The sequence below is a fragment of the Sebastes fasciatus genome, chromosome 9 (genome assembly GCF_043250625.1).
Source record: "Sebastes fasciatus isolate fSebFas1 chromosome 9, fSebFas1.pri, whole genome shotgun sequence".
NCBI classification, from domain to species: domain Eukaryota; kingdom Metazoa; phylum Chordata; class Actinopteri; order Perciformes; family Sebastidae; genus Sebastes; species Sebastes fasciatus.
In genome coordinates this window covers 20,444,584-20,457,577 of record NC_133803.1, presented here as the reverse complement: position 1 = coordinate 20,457,577, position 12,994 = coordinate 20,444,584, and the positions used below count along the sequence as shown (strand labels likewise).

General features: G+C 41.0%; 1 long non-coding RNA gene across 10 annotated transcripts in view; it reads right to left on the bottom strand.

Moving 5' to 3' along the window:
- Positions 1–359: 359 nt before the first annotated feature.
- LOC141774164 (uncharacterized) overlaps positions 360–12,994 on the bottom strand; it is a 188,862-nt gene continuing 176,227 nt past the window's right edge. For 7 of the 10 annotated variants that reach the window (XR_012595247.1, XR_012595246.1, XR_012595238.1 and 4 more), the window contains 2 exons: positions 5,988–6,077; positions 360–5,533 (listed from right to left, as the gene is read on the bottom strand). This is a non-coding gene — a long non-coding RNA (uncharacterized LOC141774164). The remainder of the gene's footprint in view (positions 5,534–5,987; positions 6,078–12,994) is intronic. The other 3 variants (XR_012595242.1, XR_012595243.1, XR_012595245.1) reach the window with 1 other exon arrangement.

The window sequence follows — 12,994 nt, the reverse complement described above, 5'->3', positions numbered from 1 at the left end:
CTGGAGCTGGATACACAAGTTGAACAGGGAGGGAGTGTCTGCAGAGCTCCGAGTCTCCATATTCATGAGCAGCACCCAGAGAGACCGCCTCCTCTCACATTATGGGGATAATCATACACTCACAGATTGAACCTTAGTGATGTGGTGGAAAAATAACACTGGCGATGTCCTGCAGCTATATTGATAATCACAAGTCATTACAACCACAAACTTAAACATAATTAATTTTTAGAAAAGCATCAATTTACCTTACCTACATCCTGCATACTATACTCACCACAGTTTATGCTATTATTGCAGTGGGTAAAAATTAAAGGAGCAAATATAATTTTAAAAATATATTTTTGTAGGGCTGTCAATCGATTAAAATATTTAATCGAGATTAATTGCATGATTGTCCTTGAATAATCGCAAATTAATCGCATATTTTTTTATCTGCTCAAAATGTACCTTAAAGTGAGATTTGTCAAGTTTTTAATACTCTTATCAACATGGGAATGGACAAATATACTTGCTTTATGCAAATGTATGTATATATTAAAAAAATAATCTGAAAAAAATGATGTGCCTCTGTGTCCAGCGGTGCAAGATTTCACAGACCAGAGGAAAACAACCAATCAGAGTTGAGCTGGAGCCTTGCCATCTCTGAGCAGCTATCAATCACTCGCAAACTCCGATCAAACGGTCAAACTAGGCAGCGCTGATCTGAGGTGAGAAATAGGCATTACAGTAACAGAATATTGATTCATATTTGATCAGCGCTGCCTAGTTTGACCGTTTGATCAAAGTTTTAAAGCCTGAAAACAGAGCCATGAGGAAGTGCCGAAGTCTAGTTTTCTCTCAGAACACTTGAATTACAATATGCTGAAAGGTTATTATGGAATTTTTACCCATTGATGCCAAAAACATTTTGCCTACTGCAGGTTTAAAAGGTAGGTAGACTGAGTTTAGCTGGTTTTATTCTGTGCCATGAGGTAACACGCTAAATCATGTGGACTGCAAAAATGAGCATCAAGGCCAGTGGCTGAGTCAAGGGCATTTTGCTAAGCGCATGGCATGTTAGACATCTTTCCTCATGTAATGCGAGCCCTGGATAAAGAACATTTTATTCCATAGTAGAAAAATGCACATTTTCAGCATATTTTTCAGTTTCAACAACAAATTACTGTCATTTTTGGAACATAAATAAACTCTGAATGTCAACATGATGTTATCAGGAGTGCACACAACAGTGCCCCAGAGTGGCAGACCTGCACGTTTTATGCCTGCCTGAGGAATGCCACACATTTGAAATGACTTTTCTGAGGCTGTTTCAAACAATCAACCCAGTAGTTTATGGCCAAACATAACGCCAGGATGGATAATAACCCCTAATGACCAGATTTATAGCTTAAACTCAGCTTAAACTGAGAGAAACAGACTAACAGACTGCTGAAATATATTATTTCCCCGGTATCCTTTTGGTGTCAAAGGGCAATTGCGGCCGGGTGTACCTCTGCAAGAAGGTAATCTGTGAACTGGATCAGTGACTACACACACACATAGTCACACACACACAAACATCCATATGAGAGGATGGGAACCCCCTCTGCCCCTGTGGTTAGTGATTTCTGTGGACCAATTACGCAGGTCATGCAATGGGTCACAATCAAGGAAACACAGTTGGGAGCTGTGGCATTGCAGAGAGAGAAGACTGCATCAATCAGTAACTATGTAATGTTTCACCATCACACTTTATAGCTGTTTATGACGGTGTCACACATCTCTCCTGTATGCAATTGGACCTGATAAGCACAAAGGTATGGCATTTATTTACTTTTTTTGTTAGAAACCGTGCAAGTTACCAAGGTCTAGTTCATTGTTTTCACCATGGCAGCAAAGCTTATCTTATCTTTAGTTTAGATGCCTCAGTGACACAAAGATGTGAAGCATAGCTTCTGCAGGGAGAGCCCCAGATGTCCTTAAGTGTATGTCTTGAAACACCTTGTTTAATAGTAGTAGTAGGTGTAGTATTATTGTGGTAAAATGTATTTATATTCAAAGAGGAAAGCTTGTAAGCTCTTAAATCACTGCTGTCAATATTCAAATGTCACGTTTCCTGTGGCTGAACTTCAAGATGAAAGGTACGGCTTCCTCTCCGCCTGCCTCAGTCGCTGAACTGATAGACATCTCAGGTTACAGGCCTCATTGAAATGCTCTCTCCGGGTAATTAGGGTTAATTGGAGAAGTTTTTAACCCTTGGGAGCTTTTTTTCCCCCTTGATGCCAAAAGCCAAAATTGAGTCTAGAGATTGCAGATGGATTGAGGGGGGGGGGATGTGACGGGATGATGCTCATGTTGGGATGATGATGAATGTAAGCGAAAGAAAAATTACCATTTGACATCTTGTTGAATTAATCTATTGGTCATAGGGCTGTCAATCAATTAAAATATTTAAAAGCTATAAATCGCATGATTGTCATGCATTATTTAGCCTCCTTCGCAACAAGCTAGTATGACATACCAATGGATTCCTTGGGTACGGAAGTTGCGTTAAAATTAATTTGTTATAATGCATTATCGCGTTAACTTTGACAGCCCCAATTGGTCCGCAAGAAGGATACATGTTGATAGCCTGTTTTTCTGTGAGAAAATGTCTGACCTGACCATGAGTTTCAGTACCACAATATTAACCAAAAAAGTATTTTCCTGCATTTATATTTATACAATACGTACAAAATGTGCGTACACACTTTTAAAAAGTTAATTGTGTCTCTGTTTTTGGCAAAACTACATTTTGCACAAAGGACAAGCCAAGGAAGGATGCCTCCTTGCTTTATCCAGCTCTTCCACTTAACTGCCTCTTTGCCCGTCTATCACACAGCTTCTAGGTATCCAAGCAGCATGTTCACTGTTCCCTGTAAGCATGGTCTGTAGTCGTCATGGAGCACAGACAGGGTTTCTCCTCTGAGGCCATGGTGCTAATCTCCTGCAGCCTTAATGTGATTATGGTAATGATCACACAAATGACCCCTGGGCTTTGGGGGATCCGTGGTGTTCACACATCCTCGAACAGCGGCTGCACAGGCGCTGTGACTCCACTGGCTCGCATACGAGACCACCAGACTGAGCCGGTCCTGGTGGCCTGCCCCTGTTCTTCTGTCCTCACCGGGCTTGGAAGAGTAGAGTGAATGACCAAATAAATTCCAGCCGGCAACAAAAGAGCTGAACGGCCATGAGAGAGATGGATATCTTTTGTTGTCTGACACTCAATGCCGTATTCCAATCCAATTACCTCAGCCTTTTGCAACCCCTCCTATCGCAGTGCATGGCATTGAAGCCTGCCTGAATTCAGACTCGGACCCCTAACAAGAATGTGGTGGATTAGGTGCTTAGTGTGCGTTCCCTTCCCCCCTACCTTTACTAAAATCTGTGGTGCACTCTCTCCTAAAAAGATTTACAACCACCGGCCTTCTATTTAAATCTTATCTCATTTATTTTAATCACATTATTGCCTGGGATCCCAGAGACAGAGAACAGAGTATTCCCTCTTGTATTCTTATATTCGCTATGTTGCATCAACAAGGACTTCTATTGTGGACAGTCAACAGTGAGAAACAAGAAAGCACCGTGTGACAGAGAAAAGGCTAATTTACTTTTCTGCGTCAGCCGATCTGTCACACATCACAACTAGTTTGGAAGTCAGTCTGGAATTTTCTATGTTGGAGAAGGAGCCATTTCCAGTGAAAACGCCATCCTCCCCACTCTCTATACCAAAGTGAATGAGATAAACACTATCACTTGAGGTTTACAGCGAACGCACGACATGGTCTAATAATGTTCGTCTCATCTATCTGGTGTTGTGGTGGTGTTATGACGATCAACAGCTAAATTCTACGATGATATATAGTCCAAGTGTCATGGTGGGAAAGCCAGAGATGTGCGAGCATAAAGAATTAGAGTGAATTTACACAGTAAAGTCAGTCCGTCTGCGTGTGAGTGAAAAATGTGCGAGGTGAAGAAGCACATCTGAGGAGGACAGACGGGGAGGATCTCTCTGTATTTCAGTGTCGGGCCATTTAAAAGTATCACAGTGTTTACATGGTGTGTTTATGGGAGCTGCTTTTACAGAACGTGTCACAGATGGTATCAGCAATCGGCGCTCAGATAAATATTATTTTCCACTGTTAAAGGTGGCCGCTTTGTTACTTTCAACATTTATCCGAGAGCCCGTTCTGTGAGGTGATGGTATTTTGATGTCTGAGTGTGTTTGTGGTAAGTACCTCAATGCGGTTAGTGCGCAGGGAGTCCAGCTGCTACGTTAAGTAAAAATTGGATTATAGAAGGTTAGGTTGGGTTTTGATTTTCATTGGTTCAAACTGTGCTTAATTGCTGTGGTGATGCTGTGGGTGACTCATTTATGTCATGTTTATTCTAGTTGTCTTTCTTTCATTTTTCTTCTTCCCAAAGTGGTATTATGCATGTCAGTGGCACTGGAGAACTACTAGCAGGGCATTTAAGCATAACAATTGTGAATTTTGCGATAAAAGCAACACATTTGGCACAGACGTAGGTTTATATGATGATGATGATTTTATTGGTGATTGATGATTTGATGATCATAAACCTGTTTTTTCCCTCTTTATTTTCTAAGGGTGCTTTTTAAAAAATGTTTAACCTGAGAAAAATTCAAAAAACAAATAAAAGGAGCATAGTCAATTCAGGGTCACCCCTTTGCCTTCATGATAGAATGACAACCAATACACCTTTAGAACGGCAAGATCTTCAGCGTTCCATCTTTTCATTAGCAGTAAAATTGACAGAGATAACGCTGGATAAAGTTCTGGGTCGCCAGTAACCTCTAATCACAGTTAAAGTGATACTGACCTTTGGTAGAAATTTGGGTTGTATTGCTAACTAACCGTGATATACATGTATGACCAACTAATGGAGAAAATCATCATCAATTGCTCCTGCGAGCAGATTACAGTTATATGTTTTTTCTCTCTGCATTCACTCCCGTTGCTATAGCAAAACAGGTCACTAAGGTTGCTTTCACACATAACCCGTTTTGTTTGGTTAAAACAATCCCAGGTCCATTTGCCCGGTTATTACGGCTTGTTTGGGCTGGTGTGAAAGCTCATTCGAACTCTGGTGCGGATCAAACAACCAAACTCTGGTCCACCTGAAATTCCGGGTCTTGGTCAGCTTCCAAGTGAACTCTGGTGCGGTTCGTTTCTGGTGTAACAGCAAGCAAACCAGCCACCAGCAGATATGGGATTTTAGCATGATTTCAAAAGCGAAAACTACTAATAAATCCATCTGCTGATCGTGAAATCTCTTCAGGAAGTGATCTTATTGATCTGTATTTAAGGCCATGTATATAAGTACGTCAGCGTGGATATTTTCCCTGATTAATAAGTCATGGATTTACTTTTTCGAGCGTGCACATCAACAGCGTCACAAGAGACTGGATCAGCACGCTGCGTAAAGAACCTCTGAATGGATCATCAGTCTGTGTGTGTCCTTAATGGCCAGGGAGGTGTTTGATCCTCTGAGGGGAGAAGAGGCCAGAGGGCTGCAGTCAGTGAGACAAATCAGATTATCTCTGCTTACGCTAGTAGCCTACTACTCACCAGCATAGCGTTTCTACCTGGCTAACAATACCAGGTCTCATACTGCTGAGCTGACCCTTGTAATCATGTGATGAAGTGATTTGTGTGCGTAAAGTCAAAGTGTGTTTGATTCGATTTTGTGGAAAAGGTTCGTGAACAAGCTAGCCGAGGAATGTTTACGGCTTAAATCATTGATCAATGTGACAAAGTCTCAGATGGGAGGATGCAAACTATTCAGGCAGGAAGATTAGATCCTTGGCCCATCACACCATCCAAGGTGGTCTCCCAGAGTTCGGAGGGCTTGTGTGTGTTGCCCTGAGGATCAGTGAGTCAGAACAGTGCTCTCTTCAAACAGGATATTGGCCCTCGCTTGAGGTGAGTGCGGCTAATTACCTGAACTTCCTATCTGGAGGAGGTGACGCTGATAAAACTCTTCCTCTCTTTTGTCCCTCTTTGTCGATCACGTTACATTTTGGATCATGTCTGAGAGAGAAAAGAAAGAGAGACAATTAATCCTCTTATTGAAAAAAAATGACCTGCAGGCTCGCCGAGAGGAACTTGATGTACATGAGCCCAGTCAAAACGACATCCATTGCCAGCCTTGAAGGAAAAATATTGATGCTGGCAATGTCTTGACGTCCCTCGCACCATGACGTAGCGGTTTTTCCATGACACATTTGATGATTGCTTCCAAATGGGCCTGTCAGTTTTAATATAGGCGACCTCGGCATTTCACTTTCCTCTAAAGTAAACAAAATCCACCGGCTCTCCCACATACACACACACACACACACACACACACACACACACACACACACACACACACACACACACACACACACACACACACGTACGTACAGAAAGTGTGATCACACACCAGGAATGAGTCTTGAGATAGAACAGGCATTCACGAGCTGATATATGTTTTCATGTTCAATCTGTTCACTCTTGAGTGAGGTGGTTTGAATTGATGTTGTTTTTGTACGTTTGCAGATTGAAAGCCACAATGTTATTTCAGGAAACTGGATGTATGACATTAAAAAGTAATATGCGGTGTTAGGAAGTAGAAATATGACCAATATGAGATTTGAATTCAATAGAAGGAGCCTGTCAGAATGTTTACTTTGCGCTTTTCCTCACAGTAATTAATTACAATATAGTTCAAGTGTGCTCTGCTTTTATACAACAATAAACTCATTTCTTGTCATATTTAGTACTTGGCTCAGACCCAACGCTAACAGTTACTGAGTCAATATACTGACAATTAGATTATACAGTGTCAACTAACAAGGGAAGGACAATATTCAGTTTGTTTATAGACGTGTGTCTGACGGCGCTGCAGGAGAAGTGGAGCAGTCACAAAGAACAGGGAAAGATGTGGGAACAGCTCACTTACAAGACTCATGGCAAAGCTGAATATTGGACGGGTCCACTTCACTGGAGCATGACAACTACCTGTTAATGTTAAACTAATGAGCCTACTTTCATTCCCATTGTGAATGTGCTGCTAGTTTAAAAGGTCTAATGGTAGAACAGAGCTGTGTATGTGTTGGATCCTCGGTTTCCTTTGTCCGAATTTTTCTATACTGAAACACTCATCCGTTACAACTTTAAAGAAATAGTTTGATATTTTGGGAGATACGTTTATTCTCTTTCTTGGCGGGAGTTAGACGAGAAGATTGATACCACTCTCATGTCTGTACACTAAATATGAAGCTACAGTCAACAGGCAATTAGCTTAGCTTAGCATAAAGCAGGCTGAAAACAGCCTGGCTCTGTCCAAAGATGAAAAAAATCTGCCTGTCAAACTGTCTTTTTTACATTTTTATATTTTTGTACAGACAACGCGTTCTCATCCCAACTCGTCACATACTGACGCTTTGTCAGACCCCTCGGTGTCACTTTTCGGTCGCAGTAAACACGTGCTTAACATTGTGGATTCAAACAAAAACATTTGCTTAGGTTTAACCAACAAAACCGCTTAGTTAGGTTTAGGAAAAAACAACATGGTTTGGCTTAAAATTACAGCGTTTGTGAAGCGAAAATGAAACTTAACATTGTGAACAGGTGACACAAACAGCGGTGTTTTTGTTTTTGTTGGAGCCACAAACCCTCCCTGTGTTTTTTCGCTCTTTAAACTACGTCGTCACACTCCCGGAGCGCTTCTCTGAGCGTTTAATATTGACACAGGTGTGTTTATATTGTAGTTACTTGAAAGCCCTGTGCGTCTTATACATACGCTAAAACAGATTAAACAAATGAGATGTAAAGTGTTAATTAATGAGCTTTAGAGATGGTAGGCTGACTTTACTACTGACAGAGCCAGGTTTCCCCGTTTCCAGTCTTTTTCCAGCTAATCGACTGTTAGCACTAGCTTCATACAATACAATTTATGAAAACGGGTAGCTCAAATCAAGCAACCCGATTGGTTCATAGCTGTGACAAAATGTCCACATACCACTGCTATGACGCATCTAACCTTTGCACTTTCAGTATCATGCCGCGTCAGGCCGAACAACGCCCCTTAGCTGTGATATTATCACAACATAGCACGGCCTGTCGTGAGCTATAATAACTGATTTTTTTGTCAACTTGGGAATATGAGAAATCATCACCCACAGTAATAACTTGGTATGGTGTGGGTTCGTCACCCTGAGCGACACCTTTCATATACAAGTAGTCATGGGATTCATTGTTAATATAAAAATATTGATTATAACTGCTTTAAACTGGATTAACTAATGCTTTGTTGGATCTAACCTCCAGCTCAGTATGTATGTGTTTTGTGTTCCTCCACTGAAGTGAAAGCACACTTACCTTACCTACCAGTTAATTCAATTATAATTTAGTTTTAATGTACGTCTGACGACAAAACATGAAAAACAGGCCAATAAGGAAACACATTCATTTGATTTTAAACTGTGTTTGCAGACAGGCAATGACATTAAACAAACTTGCAACTGAATAATGTGCAGCCTCGGCCAAGTTATGAAAGCTGCAACACTAACATCTGACTGTTGATTTTTTTTTTACTTGAGCTGACAGACTTAGACCTTTTATGTCGTTACCATATCCTGTATTATAGAAAAATTTGACATTTTTCAAAAAGTTTGTGAAGACAAAGAAAATGTCATGCTTCTGTTCAGTCTGTAGAATAGGAGCCGTGACACACGATCAATGGTAAACCTCAGTATGGTTAGATTTCACTATAACTTAATAGACAACAGGAGAGTTTTATTGCCATCTCTTTTTTTTCTTGGCCATGACTCTCAAAATGCTGTGTGAAGTAATCATAAAACTGTCAGTGGGAGCAATATTTTCCACACAGCATGATGACAAATAGTATGCAGGCAATGCATGCGTGGGTGTCATACAGACAATATACTGTACTGCAATGTGTAATACTTCAAATTATCAGTTTGGCTCATTGGGTTGTACTCTGCAGGCTGCTTGTTTTGTTGGTGTAAGAGAAAATAACTCTCTGGTTAGACTATTGCGGTTGCTGTCTTGTTCTTGTTAATCTTATTGGCTGAGCAAATTGAGTCCAAGGTTATAGTTAATTAATCATACACCCGTTCAATTCAAAAGGCATGCGGTCAAAGTTGGTATACATAGTTTTCACCTTTTTAGCTAATCATTAGAGGACGCACGCACCTCCATGATTTTTTCGCAGGTTCTGGGTAAAAATAATCGGTTCAAAAGAATGAAAAAATACTGGCACACTACTATCTCGTTCCCAGTTCTTCTTCATAGTTCTTCTACATATTTCTTCTTTAATTCTTTTTTAGCTAACCTGGAAATGAGTTCAACTCTCACTACTCAACCCGGTCTAACAGGAAGACGTGTAAATACCACAATATTGCAAAGATTACAATTCATGAGTACGCATTTTAAGCTTTTTGCGTGTCGTTTGTACGTAAAATATGTACGGAAACAACATCAGTACGGAAAACATGTCATAAACAACGTCACTAATGTAACTTACAAAACAAAACACCGGCCTTGTGGTTAAAAGTGTTTGTTGGGCCCATCCACCTCTTCCCTTCCGCCATAAGCGGTCTTTCTCACTTTTTATTCTACGTCATTAGCTCTGCTGGGCATAACGCTGCAGTCAATACAGAGTACATGGCGACACGCCAAAAGCAAGAAAGGCGTTCTTATTGCACGCTAAATGCCTTGCGCATTATTGTGGCATTCATACACCTTTTCGTACGAACGGGCTGCACTGTTAAAGATAGAAAATTGCCAATTCCTTTATCCTCAAGCAAATTCTCCATGTTTCTGCCGTTGAACATGTTGGCTACATAATTTTTCCTACACCATGTGAAGGCAGGGAAATTCTGTGCACAACAGTGCTGCATCCAAGGCACCATGAAAAGTGAGAAATGGGAATGTTCAGGCTCATAATTTCCTTCTTCCTATACCTCAGAGCATTCCTGTGGTTGAAATGGGAATAAAATAGACACCCAGAAAATGGGTTGCATTTGTTTGGCTGCTTTCAGAGTACACAGGTACAAAGAAACAGTTGAAGAGTACACATTTATTCCAGTATCCTGCTCTATTAATTAATCTTGAATTAAAAGAGACTTGAGCATGTCTAAAAGTCTAAAACATGTTGCTATTTCTTCCTTTATAGCGCTGTCAAGCTAAACATCCAATCAGCTTTAAGTGTGAGAGCGAGTCTTGCCTTTTGAACTCGGGTCAGAAAGAGGATACCTCTGCATGCTTGGCAGACTCGCGGCCCTTTGAAGAGGTGTCAGTTTGCAGCAAACTGGCATCTCGGCCTGGTTCTGTCCTCTCGTGGTTACTCCACACTAAATGGTCCAAAACACCCGAGCAAAGTGCTCCAATTAGCAGCACACGGGACGTGGAGAAAAATCATATTGAAATGTTGATGAGTAAAACGTGAGAAAGCCGCATATGTTAATGAAATTACTCAAAGTTTTAAAATGCACAGATTAAACTTTTAAGTGAAAGTAGTTTTGGAAAGAGGAGCTAAAAGATAAAGGCTGAGAGAAAACAGTGCATGGAGGAGCTCCACAAACCATTTAACAGTGTGCATAAATGACTGTTGACTAGGCTTGGCTGCTTTCTTGTCTTACAACATATTTCTTTTTTAATATATTGCATATGTTGTCATACACACAAACATACTGTATACATAAATATGTTAGTGATGTTGAGGGTGACTGTGCTTCGCTGCATGCTGTCTGGGGCGGCCTATAGGTTGGCAGCAGCAGACAGTGTTTTGACATGAGGGTGTCTGTCTGTCACTGGCTGAGTCGACTTGTGCTGAAAGAGAGCGAACCGCTGGCAAGTCTCACAGGATCTGTGAATCGAGGTCGGCGCAGCAGAAGGGGCCCAGTGTTTTCTTAATTCACTGACAGACACAGCTAACTCTGTTTATGATGACGGCTAAACAAAAACAGTCTGGAAACCATAGACTCCAAATCTTGTTCTAATTATTTTTATTTGATAATGTTTTTCATTCTGACCTAATAAGAATCCCTGAGTGTGTTTTAATGTGGTGTGCAAATTCTTGAAAGTCTCATCTCCCTCGGTGCATTATTATGCTTTATGTAAATCAAGAGGGGGAGAGAGAAGGGAGATCTTTTGTGTCAGCACATCTGACATTCCTTTGTGCTAACTGAGAGGCATGTCTTGTGAAATCATGCTTCACTGCTATTGTGGACATGTGGTTTGTGCGCTTTCATTATGAGGCGCTTGCGAGTGACATTATGTTAGATCTTCGGGTTGAAAGTGAGAGGTTGCGCTCATTAACGGGCTCAGAATGAGGCCACCACAATAATGTCTGCTATGCAAAAAAAGAAAACATGAACATTTAGTCATGGTAACGCGACGCCATTAACAAGTTTCCTTGCCAACTCATAAAAAACACTAAAAACTTCATATTAATTCTGGCTCAATTAATACGGAGTGCATTCACGTTAACCAGCAATCATTACGCTCCAGTGATCTAAAGGCCATTGTCAGACAGGCACTTGAAGAAGTCTTTTGTGTAACAGAAGAATGGCAGAGTGACCCCCGGCAGTGCAGAGCAAGGCCAAGGAGACGTTTCTTCAGCCCCACCGCCCGCTCCTCTCAGCAGCCCGGAGTAAAATTTCAGGGTCCGAGTGGCCATGAGTGTTGCTGAGTGATAGGCACAGAGAGGAGACCCTAAACCCAATAGCTTTGATGATTGAAACAAAACACAGAGTCTCCCCCCCCCCAGACTATAGCCTGCAGGTCTGTGACTAAGCACGCCGTCATGCTTGTATGAAGGCTGCAGCTCCCAAAGTTTGAGTATTTGTGCCCCTTTTCTTACTGTATGTGTTTAGTCTAGATGTGTGTACATTAACAACTCACTCCCAAAGCTACAAATAAGACTCTAAAATAGAGTCCACGGTCATCAATCAACACATGTTGCAGCAACTTTACTGATGGCACACAAGACCAGACAGTCTTGACAATAACAATGATTTTGTGAGGTCAAAGGTGGATCTGCTGGATCACAATTCTTTGACCTTCTATGAGATAAAAAAGCAATTTTTGTGTATCAGCTCCATCTCCCCCATTCACATCCAGGAGCAGCCCCGTCTCCTATAAAGTAAGTTTATATACTATAATTTGCTCTGCCACACCTGGATTACATTTACTGGCAATGTTTGTTTTTTTCAATCCAGAGAGTATGATGTTCTTGTGCCTAAACACTATCATTAAAAACTGAAATATGCTTTAGTAGCAGATATTGTTGGGGGAAAACAAATGAAATACATTCTGCAGGGTTGGTGTGAACATTTCAGTCCTACAGACTTTAAGACAAAACAGGTCCCCTATAAGCAAGATGACATCATTTGTCAGTGTCACTTATTTCATGATACAGACAAGTGGGAAGCAGCAACAGATTGTCATGATGCAACGTATACTCATACAACGATTCGTATGATATCTTACGAAAAGATTTCCTACGGTTTTCCTACGAATGTCCAGCAACGTGTCAATTTCCATCCAGTCTTTTCAAAATAAACTTCTGGCTTCACAGCAAACAACTCGGTTAAGTTTAGGCAACAAAACGACTTAGTTAGGTTTAGGAAAAGATCGTGGTTTGGGTTAAAATAACTCAGGAAGAGACGTAACTTAAGTACGGAAGTTACATGACAAATAAATCAACGTTTACTTCTGGTTTCACACGGGATACAAACCCGTGTCTCCTGGAAGAAAGTCTGGTGTTCCCACCCGTCTACCCTGACCTCCTCCCTACGCTGATGTACCAGAGTTAGAGGAAAGCTAGTAATGCTCTTCTGCAACTCCCTCTGAATAATAAACAGTATAGTTGATGCACTTTTTGGCCACTGGAATATTGTTTACCCAACACACAAATGTGGATAATGTTTTCAATA